At 52.2% G+C, this 21,195-nt stretch overlaps 1 pseudogene; it reads right to left on the minus strand.

The window, feature by feature from the left end:
• Window positions 1-9,529: 9,529 nt before the first annotated feature.
• Window positions 9,530-18,317, minus strand: LOC140850428 (stromal cell-derived factor 1-like; annotated as a pseudogene).
• Window positions 18,318-21,195: the final 2,878 nt, after the last annotated feature.

Raw genomic sequence — 21,195 nt, forward strand, 5'->3', positions numbered from 1 at the left:
TCCTGGGACCCACACCAGCTGTGCTGTCCTCCCAGGGCCCTACTGCAAAGCCAGGCCTACTGGGCGCAGCCCAGCCCGGACCACCCACATGGTCTGCACAAGGGACCCGAGCAGGTCCCTGAAGGAGGGAGTGCTCAGAAGAGGCCGCCTATGGGGAAAGGGTGATTCTTTAATCTGGACTCACAGGAAAAGAACCACTATATTCTTTTATGCGCTGGAACTTTAGTGGGGAGGGCCAGGCACAGGGGATTCTGAAGATGAGCAGCGTGTGACCACTGGCACACAAACATGGGCATGAGCTGAATTTGGGTCCAACTTGTGACTTCCCAGCGCGGTCTTGAGCGTACAAAGACACAGCCTCACAGCCAGTACTGCTGTCTCCTCTTTAGATGTGAGCAGGGAGGCTGCAGCTCATTAACATCCCCTCTAGCTGTCAGGCCATCATTCAAGAAATCTCTCTAACACCTTCTCTGTGCCAGCCGCAGAGCAATGAGTGAGCAAAACACACCAAGCCCGTCTCTTTCCAGTTCTATGGACCTTCTCGAGTGGGGAAGCAGGCAGTGAACAGTGCCCCAGGCACCAGGGAGGGGTTCCAGGGCTGTGGAGGAGCGCAGGCAGGATGAAGAGGGCAGGGCGTACTGCAGAGGCTTCTCTAACATAGGGATGGTGAGCAGAGACTGAGGAAGGTGGGGGGACCAACCCTGCCATCTCTGGGCAAAGGCCACATGGAGCAAAAGTCCTCTGCCAGGGCCAGGCCTGGCCTGTTCAAGGGACAGGAGGTCAGCGTGGCTGGAGCAGAGAGGCGTGAGGTCAGAGGTGATGGGGCCAGCAGGGTAAGCCGCTGTTGGCCTCTGGAGGGTCTGAGTAGGGTTGATATGGCAGGGCAGCCTGAGAGGTCACTGCAGGGCCCTGGGGTGGGCCAGCTGTGATGGATTCTGGATATATTTTGAAGGCAAGTAATCGGGTTTTTTAATGGTTTAGTTTGGGGTGTGACAGAATAAAATACATTCGAGATGACTGTAGAGCTCTGGCCTGGGCAACCTGAAGTCATTTGCAGAAGCAGGAATGAGCAGATTGGGGGACCAGTAGGAACTAGGAGTTTCTTTCTGCATATGATGCATTTCAGAGGAGGACCTGGGCGTGCCAGCCTGGAGTCCAGGAGGGACATTGCTCTGGGCTCTTAGCCTTTCCTTGGTGCTCAAGGCTGAGAGAGTGAACGAGTCCACCTGGAGCAACAGAAACAGACGGAGCTGTGGGAGTGCCTACTACGTGTACATGTCCTGAGGATGAGGAGAAATGAGGGGCTGAAGCTGAGGAAACAGCCGTGGTCCTGAGAGTCAACCAGAAACTATTTCAAGGAGGCAGGTTGATGTGGTCAAAAGGTGCCGAGGACCTGAGTTCCCTGGACTGAGAGCTGAACCCTGGATTCCCAACACGGCAGTGACCTTGACAAAGAGCTCTTCTAGTGGACCGAGTGGTAGAGTCAGAATGCTTGTTGGAGCAGGTTCAAGGACATTAAGAGAGACAGGAGAGAGATTGGACCTGGAAAATACAGACAACGCTCCTGAGGACCATGTGAGGAGGAGGAGAGGAAGCTGCAGACACTGGGGCCAAGGATATAGCACCGGGTTGTCTTCATTTTCTATGGGAGATACTATAGTATGGTGGACAGTGAAAGATTTTTGGTGCAGGGGAGAGGGGGTGTCAGGAGAGACATCCTTGGGCAGGTGAGGAACACCGGGCTCCATTCAGGGGCAGGAGACCTGGGAGCAGGCGTTCCCGGTGAGGTGTTAGCAGACACTGTGAGAGGGGGGACAGGCAGTGGGGGAGAGGTGAAGCTTTTGGAAATTCCTTTCCTGTTGTTCCCTTTTATTCTGACATAGAAGCCAGACCATCAGCCCCTCATGCAGAGGGAAGGAGGGAAAAGTGTGGAGCAAACACAGCAAAAGGAGGAGCAGATGGTTCAGGAAGGGAGGTAGGGTCCTGGCAGCAATGAGGACCTGCTTGTGGTTAGGTCATGAGTTTGAAGGGATCAGACATGGGTGTACACTGTTTTTCAGAGCTCCAATCCCCTGCAGAGGTGCAGGGCAGCATGGACTGAGTTAGATTGAACTGGGGGTGGGGCATACAGCAAGGACCAGCTGGCCTTCCTCCAATCAGGGACCCTCCCCCTCCATTCCCAGGGATATCAGAGAATGCCAGGCTTCATCTTGGGCTCCACAATGCTTGGCTTCTGTTTGGTTACATGGGCCAAGGGGTAGCTGCCACTCAGTTGCCCCAAAATGAGTGTTAACTCCTGCAAATTTGACAACACACCATGATATTTGAGAGTAGCTCTAGTTCCAGGTAGGGACAGCTGGGCTAGGTTGTGGCTTGCCTAGAGGCTGCTGTCCTGGGGCTTGGTGATGCCTGGCAGCATCCATCAAATGTGTGTTCAACACCTACTATGATGAGCAGTGTTTAGGGCACTGGGACAAAGCTCCCCTAACCCCTCACAAGACTTCATGGAGCCTACAGCCCTGCAGGGGGCCCCAGGGATGGGGTCGCCTGAGAACTCCAGTGCCCCAGTATGTTCTCTCTAGATTCACAGGCTGTGGGATAAATTGCAAACTGCGCCCATGCACCCACTCCTTGGGCTGGGCTGCAGGTCACCACAACGGGGTTGCAGGCTCTGCCAGCTCACTGGGGAGATGCTGGGCAAGCTGGGTTGGTGTTTCTGGATGCCTTCAGGGAAGGAAGAGGGCCTATGCCCCAAACAGCATTTCTGCACCTTTTACAGGTGGGTGGGGCTCTGGACTGTTTGTCAGTCACAGCAGGGCAGCTGGCTTGTATGGTCTTTCTTTGGGGTTCAAGCTGAAGCCAGGGAGAGGGCTCAAAGATCCCTAGGGAGGCCATGGAGGCATAGGGAGGTCTCCCACATGACATGTGCAAGCACCAGCCCACGGCCTCATCCTCCTCCCTCCTTTGCCTGACCAATTGCCCCTAGGGATGGTTAGTTGGGTGTAAGTAACAGAAATCCTCATTCTGGAATTCATGGGCAGGGAGTGTGGCTGTACTCACAAGGGACCTTCCCTGACTCTCTGGGCCCTATATGGATGGCCCCATTTCACCTGTGGCTCGGGCTGCCTGGTCCCTCAGCTTCACCTCTCTGAATCCATTTCCTCCAGTTATAAGCCTGTCTCCTAGGACCCACACTCTGAGTGCACAGTTCTCAGTTGCAGTCACAGAGGACCCAGGAATCCATTGAGCTCTGAGTCTCAACTCTGAGTTCCTGGGACAGAGTAGATGGGCTGGCCTGGGCCAGGGGTCTATACCATCCAGTTGGTTGTGGCATGGGGTGGAGGGATGGGACCCCTCATGATGCTTTGCTCTTATGCTGGGCTCCTCACATGAACTACACCCCTGGCAGAATTAGCTCCCAGCAGGACACCACCTGGGCTCTCAATAGCTGTCATCCTGGACCAGTAAATCACCCACAAAGGAATCTATTTCTCTCAGGTCTTAGCTTCACCAGCACTTTTAGGGAGCTCTTAATGCTCCATGCTCCCCTGACACCTGGATGCACCCTGTCTTCCACTTACTTTGCTGTATGAAAATACTCACTTAACTGCAAGTTAATCCTTCAGGCTTCAGGATTCACAAACCCAGGAAGCAGCCCGCTTGCTCGCAGTGTCCATACCACCTGGTACAGGGTCAGCATAGCAGCTGTTATAAGCCAACTCATGAGGGCCATCAGCCATGTAACACATGATGGGCCATGGACTACTTTTGTTTTTTCAATGCCTTATCATTCTGAAAAGACATTATTCTGAAAAACTAATGTGGAGGTGGTTGATTCCTGGTGCTAGCACAGTGGGGGAAGGTGCTGGAACCAGCATTGCACAGGTGCCCAGGGATCCTACAAGACCCCCACCAAGAGGACTGTATATTTCTCCTGTGTTGGATTTGAGAAAGAAAAACCAAGTCTGGAAAATTCCAAATGGTAACACTAATTTCAAACCAATCGCTGCTACATTGGAATACATATCTTTATTAGGAAAATTATAAGTGCATATACATCTTTCAATAATATGACTTCAATGAAGGAATTGTTGTTTCTCAAAAGGAGTTGTTACTTGTTAAAAAAAAAAAGCGCACTACATACAGGAAGCAGCCTTCTCCTGGACCATTTTCACATTATGTGGGAGATGCAAATTAAACAATACAAAATACACTATTTATCACATTTAACACTGAACCCCTCACTGCTCAGAGACTGAGAGTCCAGCGAGGTTGCAGAATAACAAGTTTCCTGTGGGGCTTTTCAACTGGGCATGTGAGTGGTCTGCTTAGGGCACTTGAAGAATTTCTCTAGGGAGCGTCATGGGGGTCCCCCTGGCACAGCTGAGCGATTGCATGGAATATGGAGCTCCCTTGGAATGGGACAAGGGAGATGTATAGGGGGATCAGGGCCCCACAATTTACAGCCAGCTGCAAAAGGGGGTGCTACCTGGGAAAGGTGATGAATGTCCAGGGTAGGAGCCCATGGCGACAGCACCAGGCAGTGGTCAAAGAAGGTCAAGTCGGATCCAAGGAAAAGGTGCAGAAGTTCTCTGGACTTCCTGCACAGGGACTGCAACCTTTTACTATTTGGCCCTCAGCCAAAAATTAAACCTCTTTTCTCTAGAGGTCAGGCAGCCAAGCAGAGGGCACTCCTGAGCCTCCTCGCTGGGGTCTTGGCACCTGGCTGGAATGGGACAAAGAACAGCACAGACAACACATGGCAGAGACTCGGGTTCTAATACTTAGAATGTCTGTAAGCTTGGCGGGGTCCTGGTGCCAAGGGCTGGCAGTGAGTGGAGTACCTCCTGGAGGTCACAGGAGCCCAAGGGAAAGTCGGGTCGGTGCAGCGCTGGGCCTGGAGGGACAGCCGGGTGGGCGATCCCAAACCAACTGATGCACTTGACTGGTGTTTTGAAAGCAAGAGGGGGCCAAGAGAGCCTTTTTTCTTTGCATATAGACTATTTAAATGCATATTTGCTGTGGCTCCATAGTCTCCACTTAGGAGCAGATTACAAGCAGAGGAATTGTTACACAAATAATTTTCCCTGTAGCTTCTACTCTTATCTGTTTTTCCCCCAACAGGGGAGAAATGGAAATGATTCTTCACTTAATCACATAGTCAAGACTTAGGGCCACATTTACATTCTTGGAGCAAGAGACTTAATGGTTCTGGTCCACAGATTCCAGAGGAAACTGCCTTCAAATCATCCACAAGATTTTTAAATATCTTGGATTACTTGAAAAATGACCAGACCTCTGAAAATTCAATCATTTCACATATAATTCAGGAGCCCTGTAGAGAAGACAGGTTAATTTCAAAACAGAGTTTTAAAACCAGTTCTGTATCCTTTATAACTAATAAAGACCCCATACTCTATTTTTTTCAATAGAACATAGCTGGTTTGAGGATGTGAATTTTTGTTTGATTGATGGGCTGGCCTTCTACCTACCATGTAGATCCTGTTTAAAGGAATATTTATGGAAATGCCTAACACATGTTACTGATACTCCAAAGATTATTAAACCTAAAAGCATCTACAATGCAAGATTATTTGACTCTAATATACTTCCTGCATGTTATTTATAGTGTCCTGTCAATTAATAATTTCCTTGTTTTACCCTTCCTTTTCCCTTCCTTCTTAATTTAAAAAATTTTACTGGGGTATTTAACCAAAGGATTAAAGTATTAGAGAGGCCAAATGAAAAGCAACAAAACAAGTAAAAAACCGTCAGAGCCTTCCTATCTTTTCAAAAAGTGAAAATTTTAAACTGCTTAATGCAACTCCAAAAACTGCTCTCAGGAAAAGGAAATAAACTAAATGTCAGGCTTTTTAACTTACTTTCCCAGGTATCCCAGCATTTGCTAAGAGGAAGGAATGCTCTGCTGGCTGTCCTTGGAGCACAGAAAGAGCAGCAGCCACGAAGGCCCAGGGCCAGTTGCAAGGTAAGGTGATGGGATTGCCAAATGCTGGAAAAGATGAGGGTGGATTTGAATGGTGAAGACATCTTCGGGTCTAGGATTATTTTATGGATTGGGTTTTCAAAACCAAAGAAAAAGTTGAGAATTCTTTTCATCATGTTATTCCACAAAGAATGCTGGGCTTGGCACAATGAAGAACAGCTCTCTATAGTTCTGATATATTAACCACTATGGAAGCGCTAAGGGTTGGCACCCTCAGAGGTCAGGGCTGCAGCTAACCCAATTCCCTTGGGCTCTGTTGACCTACCATGGGTTTGTGATCAGTAGGGAAACCAGCCATCTACCCCAAAGGTAACCGCCATTATCGGAAACCTGGTCACAGGCCCTGCGGGCATCTCCTCACTCTCAGCCTTTGCACACGAGGAACTGACAGTGCGCACCAGAGACGCTGGCTTTGAATAGAAACACAGATGGGACAATAGACAATATTCCAAACAAGACACAACGTGCACAGTGTTTTCAGGACTGGGTAACACGAGACATTTTGAACTGCTCCTTGGTGCTCAGTTTAAATGAAAGCTTTGGTCTTGAGAGTCCATTTCCAGGGTCATGGAGACAATCTTGGAGACAATGATGATGGATGAGAGAGAGAATGATGAGAAGAACATGATGGGATGTAGAGAAGAGCACAGGATGGGGGGCACATCTCACCTTACCCTGGCCTCACACTGCTTGCATCAGCTCAGGGATGGCCTGTGATCCTCACCAAAGGGGGAGCTGAGCTCCTCTCTGAGGGAAGGGAGGCACCTGCCTGGCCCTCTAGAACCTAACCCCCTCTAACCCTCACACAGGGCACCCTTTGCTAGTGCTTACCCATGCTGCTTAGTCCTGACACCTCCTGGATGGTCCCCGGATATGATGATGTGGCTGAGGTACCTCCATCTAGGGTCCAGCCTCTGCAGCTCAGAGATACAAAACTCAGGAACCTCTGGTGTGACCAGGGGCTCCATGGAAAGATATTGAAGTAAAGCTAGTAAAATAATGGCCGTAGACTATGTTCCTATCTGTCACCAGTGACACTGGATAATCAAACTAAATGAAAAATAAACACCATATATTTTGCTACATAACCAAATGGTGAACGTAAGGCAAACTGTGCAAAATAAAGCCCTTGGGAATGCATCCAGCCCTGCCTGGTCTCAGGCGAGTGGCTGCAGGCCCTTCCTAACACTGCTTTCAGACCTGGGCTCCTACTGAAAGGGTTCCTCAGGCATCTGACCCAACCTGCACCTCTCACATCTTGAACCTCCTGTTAACAAGAACAGAGGGAGGCACCATTAAGGTGGGTCCCCAGGCCGCACCTGAGCCCACTTGCAGGCCAGGGCCCCCACTCCTGACTCCCAATCACCCTCCAGCAGGGGTAGGGGCAGGGAGGGAGAGAGCCAGGTAAAGAGGGAGGGGAGGAAGAGGGGCAGGTTGAGGGGGAAGGGAGGGAGAGAGCCAGGTGAAGTGCAAGGGTGGATGGCAAGCACGTAGGGTGAAGACAGGTGGGTGCAGCACGCAGCGGGCACAGCAGGCCGAGGAACTCAGGGCACCCACTTGGCAAGATAGGCGCAATGCTCCTGCCCAGCTTGGCCCTTGGGGCTGTCTGACCAGCACCAACAGCCACTTCCACCTTCCAGCCACACTGGCCAGGGCTGGGCAGCCAGCACCACACACCACTCACCTGGCCCAACCCAATGCTGCCCAGATTCAACCCCCTTGAATGACAGGACGTCTGGCTGGGCTGTGTGCTCTCCCAGGGCAACCCCGTCTCCAGTGGGGTCACTGGGGTCACAAGATCAGCACTGGAGCTTGCTAGCCTTTCCTAGTAGCCCCGCTCACTTCATCCCCAGGAGTGGGAGGTGCAGTCCCCCAGCACTGAAGCAGTCGGTCACATTAGGGCAGCAACAGCTTGTCCCACTGTTGCTAGAGGGCAAACATCCCGTGGTTCCCAGATGGACGTGCCATCCCTCTCTGGGCTGGGTGAAGAATGACGGAGAGCATGGGGCACAGGTCTGACCCTCTCACAGGGGCTTCTGGGTGATCAGAACAATCCCGCCAAGGCCCCAAAGGCCAGAACCGCTGCTGGCTTCCAAAGAAAGGAGAACAGCCCCAGGCAGCCCAGCACACTTCCAGATGCCATTCAGGTGGGAGCAGGCCTGCCGATCCCAGTGCCAGCAAAGGGCTGCAGGCTGGGACAGTCAGCCAGATTAAAGGGAGGGCAGCGGCAATAACAGATCTGTCTGCAGCACCCTAGTGGGCAGGAGGGCTGCAGTTCTCTGTCTGCAATCACACAGGAGTGCTCGAAGCATGAGGGGACACAGTGGGTCTGACAGCGAGGGACCTTGGGTTTTCTGTCCTGGTAGTCCATCTGCTCTGTCCTCCAACCACCTCAGCTTTCTGGATCCATGTACTGAAACTATGACCATGGTCTAGGGTGCAGGGTGAGTGACGGCGGGTGGGAACACCCCTCCAGACGGCTGAGGCACCCTTTTTCAGAGCACTACTGAAATCAGGGCCTTGCTCTTCCATGTGATCCCCCTCCTTCCGGTCCAAGCTACAGTTACTTAGTAAGACATTTCAGACATGAATCTGGGAGGGGAGAGGAAAGTCCTAGAATTTAAACCATGTTCACTGTAAGCAGATTTTTCCCGTGAGTGAAGACGGAGGCAGCTGTGTCCTGGAACCTAACAGCACAGGGTCATGGAGACTCTCCCAGCAGGAGTGAGGAGTCCCTGGAGCTGCAGGCCCTCCACACCATTCCTCATCACTGGGGACTCGTTTAAGAATCTGCAATGTGAAATGCTTGGCCCGGAGGCTCCCTGAGGATTTTCCACAGTTGCTCCTGGGAATGCAGAACTCCCACCCGTCCTGCCCACAAGCTTGGCAGAAGCCCACCATGCTGGGAGGTACAGCTGTTCTCTCAGCCCAGGCCCAGGTAGGCAGTGCTGGAAGTGGCCCACTCCAGGCAGCAGAAGGTGGAGAGCCAGCAACAGGTGCTTGGGAAAAGGGGTCAGTTATCACCTAGTGGCATGGCCACAGCCAGCTCTGCCTCTACAAGGCCGTGATGGGCAGAACCTGCGGAGGAAAACAAGAGGGAAGAAGGCAGAAGGCATAGGCCTCATGGAGCTGTGTGAGCTCCGGAACCATCCTGTGCCTCCCAAGAGAGAGGGCGTTGTGTCCGTGGAAGGCTCAGCATCCCCGGTGATGCCAGAGACCCCAGGCCGCTCGAGATGGAGTCCCGGCTGTCCTAGAGTCCCGAGCGGGCTCCACATCTCAGACCCCAACACCAGTCTCTGCACAACTACTTTCTCCATACCTTAGTGGATCAGGAAGGGCCGTAAAAAGCACATAAATGCAGGAGCCAGTGGGGCCACAGGGGTGGCAAAGCACTGCTTCCCCTTGGAAGGCTGAGCGCCTGCCCAGTGGGCAGGGTCTTCCCCGGAGGAGGGGTAGAGCAATTTTACAGGGCGCCAGAGAGACAAGAGCAGAGGGCACTGCGGTCCAACTCGAGGTGGCAGATAACTAGTTTTTCCTTTTCTGGGCAGCCTTTCTCTTCTTCTGTCGCTTGTTTTTTCCTATCTTGTCTTTTTTCCCTACTTTTTCTTCTCTGCGCCCCCTTAGATAAAATTAGTAGAACCATTAATGATGTTGAAATACACAAGAACTGTGTCAGTCTGCATAACATTTAACACTGGACCATTTGTTTTCTTCAGTCCCCTGCCTGGAGGCCCCTGGGCAAAACACTGTCCATCAGTACTTCATTAACAGAAATCAGACATTTTCTCCCACTCAAAAAATAAGCTTAGAGGGGTTTCCACAATAGCTGTGAACTGCTTAGAGCAACTGCCAATTTACCAAGCTGAGGCTGGCCCCAACTATTGCCCAAGGCTTCCAAACAGGGAAGAAATGCACCTTCAAGAGGTGAAATTCACATCACACCCCAGGCACCAGGCTGGACTTGGTCAATTATCTTACTCAACCTGGCCTCCTTGGGCTTCATTCCTTCTCAGTGCAGAGCTGAACTCTTCACTTGAACTACAAAAACCCTGCATTTCAAATAGAATAATGCTTTTTGGAGTTTGGAGGCCCAGTATTCACACAGCCATCTGGAGAAAGAAGGTGGCTTGATTCCACCTTCTCCTTTCTGGAGCCTATAGGCACCCCTCGGAATGACTGAAATTGTTCTGGCAAGAAAGGGAGAGAGATGATCAGCAGAATTTTATTAGAGCAACTGGCTCATGACTGTCACATTAAAATGATTCAAGCTGAATGGTATTTAATGATTTATGTGGAAGGACCACCTGTTTTTGTGAAAGCTTGATATTAACCATGGCCTGGAATTATGGGATTTTTGCATGGTAAAATGTGAAAACTGGATATTACGAGGATTGAGTCTTTGGAGATTATATGGGGATGTTAGGAGGACTGGGGAGAGGAGGGAGAGAAGGGGAATTAGTGAGTCATATTAATCTTCAGAAAACTTGCACTGCTGTTTCCACTGGGTTTAATAATTTTAAAAGAAGAGGCAAAAATTTGAGTTACAGATCTAAACTGCTTCTGAGCAAGGCCCATGTGCTGGCCTCACACGTGAACGAGCAAGAGGCGTCTAAGGCAGCCGCCAGCAGAGCAGCATTTCTTCATCAACTCCAGACATGTGTGTGAGCCCCGGGTCTGAACTAATGGGTTTTATTTCAGGTAAATAAATTCCCACATACAGTAGGAGGTTTATGCCATGAAACAATTAGCATTTTATTGCTAGTACATATGTCACATTTGATACAATCTTAATACAAGTGAAAAAATACGCTGTGGCTAACATTAAAAAGCTGCAATCACATTTATAGTTCATTATTTCTTTACAAATTGGGGATGTTAGGAGGACTGGGGAGAGGAGGGAGTATTTTGGGGTGGCCAGGGAACATTTCAGTTGAAGACAATAGAGAAACATAATCTACTGACATTCATATGGCTTCACTTCAAATATATGAATTGCTCGACTGTAAATATATTCTGAAATACATTTGTTTTCTAAAGAAACATTTAAAAATGTGCACAAAAAGTATATATTTAAAAAATGTCTTGCAAAAAGTTTCAAATACAACCAGGCCCATCTGTGGATCACATTTATGCATAGAAATTTCAACTTGCCAACATCTCTGACTGGAACCTAACTGTTGTGGTTCAGGAGAAGGGGTTAGTGGCAAGAGGCTCATTTATTCATTTATTTTTTCACTTCTGATTTCAGAAACTTCAGAATTTATAGAGAGCCTCCATGAGGCAATCTCAGAATCCAAATTCCTCAAAGCACGCTCTCAGATTGAAAACGGCATCTGATTCTGCAAAGAGTTGCCTTTCTTGGGATGTAAGTGTGAGAGTCATGATCTCACACTCCCCAGGGGAGGGCCAGCCCCATTGTGGATGAGGCCAGGGAAGATTCTCACAGAGGGCCTGGGCAGGAGGGGAGGCCAAAGGGAGGAGGGGGCTGCAGGGCAGGAGCCCCAGTGAACCCCCTCCTCCTGCTGAGCAAGTACAGAAATGAGAAGCAGGCGAGACATGAAAGCATGCTGTGGGAGGCAGGGAGAGGGCTGGGAATGACCGGGAAAGGGTCTCTGTGCAGTCCCCAGTGACAGCGGCTTCTACACGGAGCCTGCAGATTCGCTGGCTTGAAAGATCAGGTAAAGCTGGTGGCTGCTGCCTAGCAGTACTCAGTGCTAGGAGCACCTGGCTGTCATTCAGGAGGGATGCCCTGGCAGGAGCCACCTGCCGTCCTCCTCCAAGCCTTGGCATCTGGAGGAGGGACATTTTTCTGAGCTCCATGCTTGGCCATCACCTAACTGTGCTCAGAATCCCCAGGGCAGAAAGGAGAAGCCCCAAAACAAGTCATGTACAGATCTTGAAGTAATCATTGATTGAGAAAAGGGTAATGAAATGATGCTGACTGTTATGATAATGAGGGAACTGACTGGTGGGAAATGCAGTTGGGATAATACAATTTCTTAGAAAACCCCAGTTATAGGACAGCCAGTGTGCAAGGGCACAGGGCATGAGCGAATACAAGCTGCAATACACGATAAATGCAATTGTCTTCATGCTGGGCAAACCTCCAGCCCGTTCCCAGGTCAGTGTGCTACCCATAGGCACACCTGGTGCTGCTACTCAGGCTATCCTTCCCCCACCTCTGCCTTCACATCCCTCACATGGTTTTAAATTTCTCAAGTGGATCTAGAGGGAAGTCCTTTGTGGCTGTGGTGCTTACTTGTTTAAAGCTTTCTCCAGGTATTCCTGAATCCACTTCAATTTCGGGTCAATGCACACTTGTCTATTGTTGTTCTTCAGCCTTGCCCTGCCAAAACAGAAGAGGCAACAGTGTGCAGCTGCACAGAAGGTGGCACTGTGGTCGTCTGAGCGTTGTTCAGTCATCTGACACCCATGTCAGGACCCCCACTGGTGCCCAGTGCCCCACCTGACAGGCTTGGGTTCTGGAGGAATTCAAGGGAGGCTGGAGAAACCCAGCGCTTAGGAGTGTGGCAAGCTCCACTGCAGAAATATGGGAAAATGAAACGTCTTTATGGGGTGGCCAGGGAACATTTCAGTTGGCTTTGGAAGGATGAGTAGGAGTCCAGCAAGTGAAGGGAAGGGTGGGGGGAAACAGGAGTTTCCAGCCAATGTCCAGAGAGTGTGGAGGAAGAGAGGGGGCAGGATGCTCAAGAAGCAGGTGGCCAGATGAGAAGCGCAAAGGAGGGGGATTTTATCTGCAAGGTTATGGGGACTTGTGAGGGTTTTAAACAGGACAGTGACAGCAGCAGAGTTTTGGCTCGATCATCTTTCTAGTACATGGAAGACAGACTTCAGAGTAAGCCTTGGAGGTAGCAGACCTATGAGAGGCACTGCCTGCCTTAGTCTGGGGAGAGAAGGGAGCAAGCAGGACAAGAGGGACGGGGCACAAGGTGGGGGCAGGGTAGGTAGTTTGGCAGAAAATGGTTTCCAGAGAGATTTTACAAGTTCAATGACTGCTCCTCGGTCTCATTTGATTTTTTAAACATGCTGGCTAAATTCACTCTCTGATGAACTATCTCTCAAAGGAGAGAATTTTATTGTAAACAAACTATGTGAAAAAACATTCATTTTCTAGCAGCCTAAAACATATTGCAAATGAAAACATATTCAAGGCAGCAAAGACTGGGAAAAAAAAAAAGAGAAAATCAACCTTAAAAAACGCTGGTGTTGGGTGGAAAAGCCTTCAGGAAATTCAGCTTTCTTTCTAACTGCTGTGTTCCTGTCTCATTTTCAGCACTGGGACTTTGCAGGGGATGAGCTCTCCCCAGGAAACCCCAAGCCTCACCCCCAGGCATCTAGATACACGACTACACTTGCTGTGTGGCTTTTTTTCCTGAGCTTCACCCAGCCTCCTGCGCCCCAGGTGACAGATCTTTGCATGTTATGTATGTGTGATTTGGGTTTATCTTGTTTCCCACCTGAAGGAAATCAAATGTTAACAGTTGCCATCAACCCCCCAACAAAACAACAAAATCTCGGGTATTGTATTTGAGAACATGTAGGTAAGTAAGCTGAAAATATTGGGTTTCACCAAACGGTTAAAGATGACTTAACACAGAATTTGGGTCTTGTGAGGTTTTGCTATGTGAAGAAAGACTAATTTAGAGCACTGAAGCCCCCAACCTGGTAGAACCATTACTGGTAAAGGGCTGGCTCACTTGCTGGGCCTTCAGCAGAAACTTGGGTGAAGGCCACGCTTCTCCAGGCTGGAGGCAGCCAACTGCCATTTGCTGCCCTGCAGGGAGGAAACTTGGGAAGAAGAGATGAGGACCACTACGAGCACAGCGGGGCACCAAGGGTCAGGGGAGTGACTTTTGAAGCTCCTGCCTGGTGGCACACTCAGAGGCCTCGAGGTAGGAACATGTGCCTCTGATTAAGTCAAGCTCAGGGCTGGACACAGCATGTCATTCCTCCAGCTCTCCCAAGTCTGCCAGTTAGTTGTTCCTATGCCCATCAGGAGTAGCATTCCTGGAGGGTGATGTTCCGACTTACACAATCTGAAGGGCACAGTTTGGGGTGTTGAGGATTTGAGATGCTTGATCTTGCCTCTGGCAATGTGGCTCTCGAAGAATCGGCAAGGACATCTGTAGCTCATGCTGACTGGTTTCCCTAGAAGAGGTAATGAGAACAAGAGCTGGTTGGCCTGCCAGGCCTTGAGGATACACGTGTCTGGGTCTGCAGCCCAGGGGCCGAGGGCTCAGAAGGCAGAATGATGGCAGGATCAAGAGGGATGGGTAAGTCATGGGCACACCTGTGCCAAGAACTCTTGGGCAGCTTAGGGGGCTCTGGGTACGCTCAGACTTAGCTTCCACAGGGCCAGAGGGCAAAGGCCCTTGGACAGCTAGACCTAGGAAGGCAGGGACCTAAATAAGAAGCCCACCTGCACAGGTGTGTCAAGATAAAGTCTGTTAATCACAGGAGAGAAATGTTTCAGTCTAAGGCACTGAGGTCCTGGTTATTCTTTGCAAAATAAACTCCCCCAGGGCCAACTGAGAAAGACCTTGTTAGTCAGGGGAGTAGAAAGAAGGAGGTTCCTTGGCTCTCTCTGCTCCCCCATCTGGCATGGGCCTCATCCCAGGAGCTCCGCAGCTACCCTGGGAATGCCGCCCCCTCTCCATCCCCTCCTGCAGTCTTCTTTCCCACTCCACCTTCAGTCCAGGCCACACCAAAAGAATCCCAGCAGCAGAGGCCGCCTTCTCCCCAGCACTTCCCTGAGGTCCCGGAGATTATCAGGCTGGAGTCAAATGTGGCTTTCATTGTCTAGGCAGGGGCTTTGCAGCCTCCAAGGTTGTAGTACATCTTTGTCAATTTACCAATTTGCAAAATGCAGTAATTGACACTCATTAGTGTAAATTAGCCAGGTCTTCTGCAGAACCTACCACTCACCCTTTACATCTAGAATTGCAAGCCTGGGGTCTGGGATTTGTGTGCTTTTTTCTTTTCTGCAGATTTTATCCAAGCCCTACTTAATACCCCAAATTATTTGAATCTGTGAGACTTTCGTCAGGGTTTAAATGTATGTCAGAGAATATTAAGTCCAGAGGTATAAAAAAAAGTTTGCCTGTTTACAGAGCTCCCAGAGGCCTCCTGGTGGTGGTGAAGTTCGAGACTTGTGTTAGCCACAAGAAAGCTTGTGAGTGAGGGACTTCTTAACTTTTTCTTTCCAAAGGCAGCATTCAGTTGATAAGACATGGCCTGGGGGCAGCAGCCTATTTAGCCACCATGTCCAGGGAAAAGCAGATAACTTGGCCTCCCAGGACCAAAGTGGACTTGGAAAATTAGGAAGGAGAAAGCCAGGCTTCAGGGAGCCCAGTGACTCCAGGGACGGGAGCAGCCTTCACTCAACCCAACTCCAGAAAGTCTGCAGGTGCCAGGCTGTTAGCAACTGCACTGGGTCCCTGCAGGGGAAGTCTGTACTGCCCTGTAACCAGATCACTTGAGAAAGCGACCCCAGGGCTGGGAGGCCTGGGTAATGGAGGAGCCAGTCTCCCACCAGTGTCCTGCCCCAGGTTTCCGTGGAATTCTCATGGGTCCTCCTGAGCTGAGCAGGGACTGGAGGACTGGGGCCCGTGGTGAGGCAGGATGGGTCCCAGTCCCAGAGCAGCAGTGAGCTGAGAGGCACACAGTGTGAGCACTGGGGTGGAAGGGGGCTGCTGCTCTGCTGTCTCAGAGAAGCTGTTCTGGCTCCACTGACCAAGCAGTGGAGATCAGGCCAGAAATCAAAGCTGATTCTGAGCTCAAAACACAAGCTTTTTCTTTCTTCCCTCTTCCTTCCCTCCCCCCTGGGATTATCCATTTCCTTCAAAGGCAATTCTTATTCCTGCTCCCAGGACCCAGTTGTGGGCCTGTCAAGTGGGGAATTTCAACAGGTTTTTTAAAGTGACAGAACACCAAGTGATTTTACTAAGAATCCACCTGGTGGTGCCATGTCCACCTGGAGTCCTTTCTCTAGCTTTTTATGAACATTAGTACCTTTTCCAACTGTTAGGGATATGACAAGGTGTTTGGGCAGGCTGCAGAGTTGGCCCAGATGTTACCTGGTGTTGGGACCTGGTTAATGTGGCCATGTTCTGGAGCAGTTCCCTGAAAACCTTCTAATGCAGAGACAGGAGCCTGGGCCAACCTTTCCCACTAGGGCTGGGAATGGGGCCCACACTGGGTTTAACCCCTGGAAGCCCAGGGCACCCAAGGTACCAGCTGCTTGGCTGAGGTCAGTAAGTGGGGGAAGGGCCAGAGCTGGAGCTAAGGTGTCTCTAAAATGCAGTGTGGGACTCTGTGAGCCAAAAGTGCTTTCTGACCTACACATGCAAGGAAAACCAAACCAGCCTGGAGCCCAGGACCCTGACCTGGCCACCTGGCTGCCAGGAAGGCAACTCAGAGTGGCCACCAAGCAGCCTCCCCAGGGTCAGAAGGAGTCTCTCAGTGAGGGTCCCACTCCCTCTGTGATGCCAGCTCAGGACTCAGTGACCTGGATCCCCAAATTCCAGTCCTTTCTGTAGCTCTCTGGAGGATGGGACATCTAGGGACAGCACCATTTCCCCCAGAGAGGCGCATTATGACACAGCCATTCTACCAGACCACTCGATTTGTTAATGCCCCACCCAGAGTCCTGGAGATGCTCAGTTTGTTAACGTCCCACTCCTGGAGAAAAGTATCCTGGAGATACAGCCTAGGATACCTTTTTGGCTAGGAGGAAAATTCTGAATTGCCTTTGATCTGATCCCTCTGCAGCTCTGACCAGCAACTGCTACACTTTTAAAGAACACTTCCCCAGGTGCTCAGCCTGAACCTGTTAGTCCAGGACCTGGCCAAGCCACATGCATGCTCACCTTGCCCACACTGGCTTCAGGGCCACTAGCCCAGAATGCCACAGTGGGGCACTGGCTGGAACCCAGCCTCGCACTTCAGGAGCCTGGTTCCTGCACAGGACAAGGCTTACCGTGCTAAGAGCACTCAGTGTCCTCCAACCCTGTGCAGTTCGCTGCGAACTTCACAGTCAAGCAGGGTAGCGGGGCCTAACATGGCTTTGTTTGTGTGTCCAGACAGTTTATTTTGGTTTGCAGCAACAGCGTCCTGTGGCAAGGACAGCGAGTTCTCTCTTAAGCTTCAAAAGAGAAAGCTCTCAGGTGAAAGGGGGACACCACCTTTCCCAGTGGCCTATATCTGGGTGACCCAACTTCGCTTCGCTGCAGCGCTCGCTCTGAGGTGAGAGTGCTCACTTGAATGGTGACAAAGGCGCCTGCCTGCAGGGGTGTTTTCGGGGCTGCGGAGGCGCTTGCGCGATCTGCATGGCCCCTGGAGCTCTCTCTGGTGACCGGGGTCGCCCGCCGCTGGGGGCTGCGGAGCTGTGCAGAGCACGGCCGGGCGGGCAGCCCAAACCCTCCAGCTGCTCCGGTCGAAGCGCGCGGAGACTGGCTGGGCGGGTGCAGCGAGGGCCGAATCACCGTGAGTGGACGCCGCGCAGCGGCCCCCATCGCACGGCCGCGACCAGCGAGTAGCGAAGCGAAAAGCGTTTTGCAAAGAGCTTTCCCGCACGAACCGCCAGTTGCACCTCCAGCACCAAGCGCAGAGGAACTTCGGAGCCCGTGCGCCCCAGAAACCGCCGGGCGCGGGAAGGCTCAGGCCGGTCAGTGAGCGGCAGCTCGGGGCTCCTTTCCACACCCGCGCCCTCCGCGCCTAGCCAGTTTTCCTGACCGACCTCGCTCCGCTGTTTGCTCGAGGTCTGGCGGCGCGGTCCCCGGAAACCCCAGCCCCTGCGGAGCGCGGAGCCACGTAAGGCTGGTGCTACGCCGGCTTGAGCGCCGCGCCCGCCCAGCCTACCCAAGGCAGTGCAATGCGAACCGGGTTGGCTCCAGGCGCGGAGCGCGGGGCGCGGCGTCTGCCCCGTCTCCGCAGCCGAGCGTATTCACCGTCGCTGAGACAGACCGCAGCCAGCACAGGGGCCAGCACGGCGATGACCTTGGCATCCATGGCACCGGCAGCTGGAGGACGCGCAGCGGACACGGCGGCGGCAAGGGCAAGCGCAGAGGCGGGAAGCGAGCGTGGGGCTGTTTAGAGGAGAGGGCAGCAGGCGGGGCCCGGCGAGGGGCGGGCCTGGAGCCGCATCCCGCGTTTCTGGGGCTCCGACAAGCGTCCCTCCCACAGACTGCTCCTCCGGCTCCAGCCCCTCCCTCCCTCCGCCTCCCGCACCTGGGTGACCAGGGCTGCTGCGCTCTGACCCGCTGACGTTGCGCGGGGCCTGCTCTGCAAGCTTGACCTCAGGCGAGGGACCAGCCGCGCAAGAAGGCTGGGCTGCGGGGCTGGGAACTCTGCAAGCTTGACCTCAGGCGAGGGACCAGCCGCGCAAGAAGGCTGGGCTGCGGGGCTGGGCACGGTTCCCATTCTGCAGACAGACAGACTGAGTTCCATAGGTGGGCGATGGATGAGAACCAACGAAACACCAGTCGGTGCCGGGGCTGAGACCCAGCTGGGCCGGCGCTCCCTGTTTCTGGAGTGTGGGACCCTAGGCGACCGCTGGCCCAGGTTCACTAAGAGCGCCTCAGAAGCTCGGCCCAAGGAACGAGGCCGGTGTTTGCAGGCAGAACTCCTATTCCAAGCCAAAGCCATCGCTTATTAGACAAACCTCAGTTTTCTCACCTGTCAATTGAGGCTATAAAATGAACTTCCAATTATAAAGTAAATAAATCAGGGGGGTGAAAGTACCGCATAGGGAATAGAGTCAACAGTATCGTAATAACTTAGTGTGGTGACAGCTAGTCAACACACTTTTGTGGTGAGCTTATTAATGAATCACTGTGCTGTACACCTGAACCTAATAGAAACTAATATAATATTGTATGCCAACTATTCTTCAGTAACATAAAAGAAAAGAAAAATAAAATGCTACCCTCCAGGAAGGAAACAAAAGCAGTTCGCCCCTGAGGCTCAGTATACGTGAATTTACTTAACCCTTTGTACCTATGCTCTCTCAACTGTGAAACGGGCTAAGCATATTCCCTGCGAGTGGAGCGGGGGGAATCCTCCGCGAGTCTCCTCGCCACCACCGCGAAGCGCTCTGCATCCTGGGTGACACATAGCACTCAGTAAACGAAGCTAGAAATAATTGTTCAAACCTCAGTATTTCTGCCTCTACAGTGCAGGCCCTGTGCGACCCAAAGTGGTGAAAGGAGGCCCCCTACTCCCCAGCCCAGGCCTGTGCTCTAGCGTCAGCTTTTCTGGTCCTGGGAACTACACCCACCGAGTCGTCGCGTGGCAGCGTTAGCCCGCCGGTCGGCGCGCCCTGGACACGCCGAGAGGCCCGCCACCCCGGGAGGCTCCGCAGGGAGAGTGGGTTTTGTGCATAAGGAGCAGGGAGGGAGAGTGCGCGCCGCGCTGGCAGGAAGGGGCATCCTTTTGTATTTCGCCAGTGACCCCAGGACGCTCTGGCCACTGCGCCTACCCCTGCCGGTATGGCTAGATGTTGGGGTGGACTCCATCCCCGCTCGGTAGGGACCAGTTTCTATCCTTGGGGGTTCTAGGGTCCTGGCAGTGTGGGGGAGTGTTCAGGGCCCACCGGCCTGGGAGCAGCAGATCCCGCGGGGGGCTGTGGGGGGCGGTCAGCAGGAGGCTGCGAAGGCTCTGGGACTGCGGCCCGGGGATGGCTGTCCTCCGTGTCTTTTTCCCAAAAAGTACTTTCGAGCCCAATTAGATGAGCTGCGATTCTGCGCTCAGTCTTTTGTTCGTTGCTTCACTCCGGCCCTAGCCCGCGTCTGGACAGGGCAGGGGCACAGACAAGGGAAGCCCACCGGCGCGCTCCCTGCGCTAAGGTTAGGGAGGCTTTCTTCGGCATCCCCGCCTCCCCGGTTTCCGCAGAGCGCGAGCGGCAGCCTCCTAGCCTTGAGCCCTGCCGGGAGGCCGGCGGAGCGCGACGGCTGAGCTCGGGCGCCCTCTGGAGGCAGAGGCTACCCTGGCTCCCGCCTCTTCCCCGCCCATCCGGGTCCTGGCTGAGGCTCCTCCTTCCCTTCCCCCTCCTCCCCGCCCCTCCTCTTCAACCGTCTCTCCCCACACCCCAACGTCACTTAACGTGTGTCTTTGATTCCTTGTGTGGGTCCAGATCCCGGTCTGACCTGGGCTTGGCCAGGACTTAAAGCCAGAGCCTTCTGTTCATTGCTCTTTTTGCCACAAATCGGGGTTTTGCCCGGCTATCCGAGGGAGGTGCTTGGAGGAATCGCAAAGTCGCGGCTGAGGGGAGCAGGGCCTCCGGTCTGGCAGAGCCGTGGGACCCCAGGACACACAGGAGTGTGGGACCGTCAGAGCCCACGTACTCCTTTCATTGATTAAAATACCTACTGAGCATCTACTATGCTCCAGATACTTGTTGTTTGAAGTACTTCAGTAAAGGAAACAAAACAAAGCAAAAAAAACCACACTCAAACCCCCTATCCTCGTGAAGTTTACATGCTGGGGAGGAGGGGAAAGGGGGGTGGAAATGGCACTAAACATGGGTAATTAAGGACATAATCTGTAGAGGTAGTTAGGTGCTAGGCGAAATTGGAGTGGAGGGGAGGGAGTTAGGATGTAAACTTTAGATGAGTCTCCATAATTTTTCATTGGCGAGTATTTAAATTTAAAAGGCTATACAGGCCAACACTCTGGGGCCAGGGGCCATCAGACTCTGCCTTTTTAACCTGGGCTCTTAGCCTGTCAACCTCTGAAGTTTGTTTTGGAATGTGTCTCTCAGTGCCTCTCGGGGGTCTGTACTTCTGCTGCGCTGCCCTTCTGGAGAGGGTTGGCTGAACACTAACTCATGAAGCAGCCGCTGGGGGACTTCTGGGACTCTGATCCTGTCTGTCTCGTGGTGTCCTTTGGAGGAGATCAACAACGTATTTATCTCTCTGTCATAAAAAGGAAGGAGGGAAGGCTCAGCAGAGAGCTTCAAGGTTAGGCAATGTTTGTGGAGTACAAATGGTATGAAGGTAGATGGGGCTGGACAAGGTGTGCAAACACAAGGGGCAGCAGAGGCCGAACCCTGGGCCATCTCATTTTCCTCTTTGAAAAAAACCTCCCAAAGTCAGGGCAGCAGAGCCCACCACACTTTCCCCTCTATCTTTAGCTTATGCCACTATCTCTGCTTAAAAGGCTCCACTTTCTTT

The sequence above is a fragment of the Manis javanica genome, chromosome 7 (genome assembly GCF_040802235.1).
Source record: "Manis javanica isolate MJ-LG chromosome 7, MJ_LKY, whole genome shotgun sequence".
Classification (NCBI taxonomy): Eukaryota; Metazoa; Chordata; class Mammalia; order Pholidota; family Manidae; genus Manis; species Manis javanica.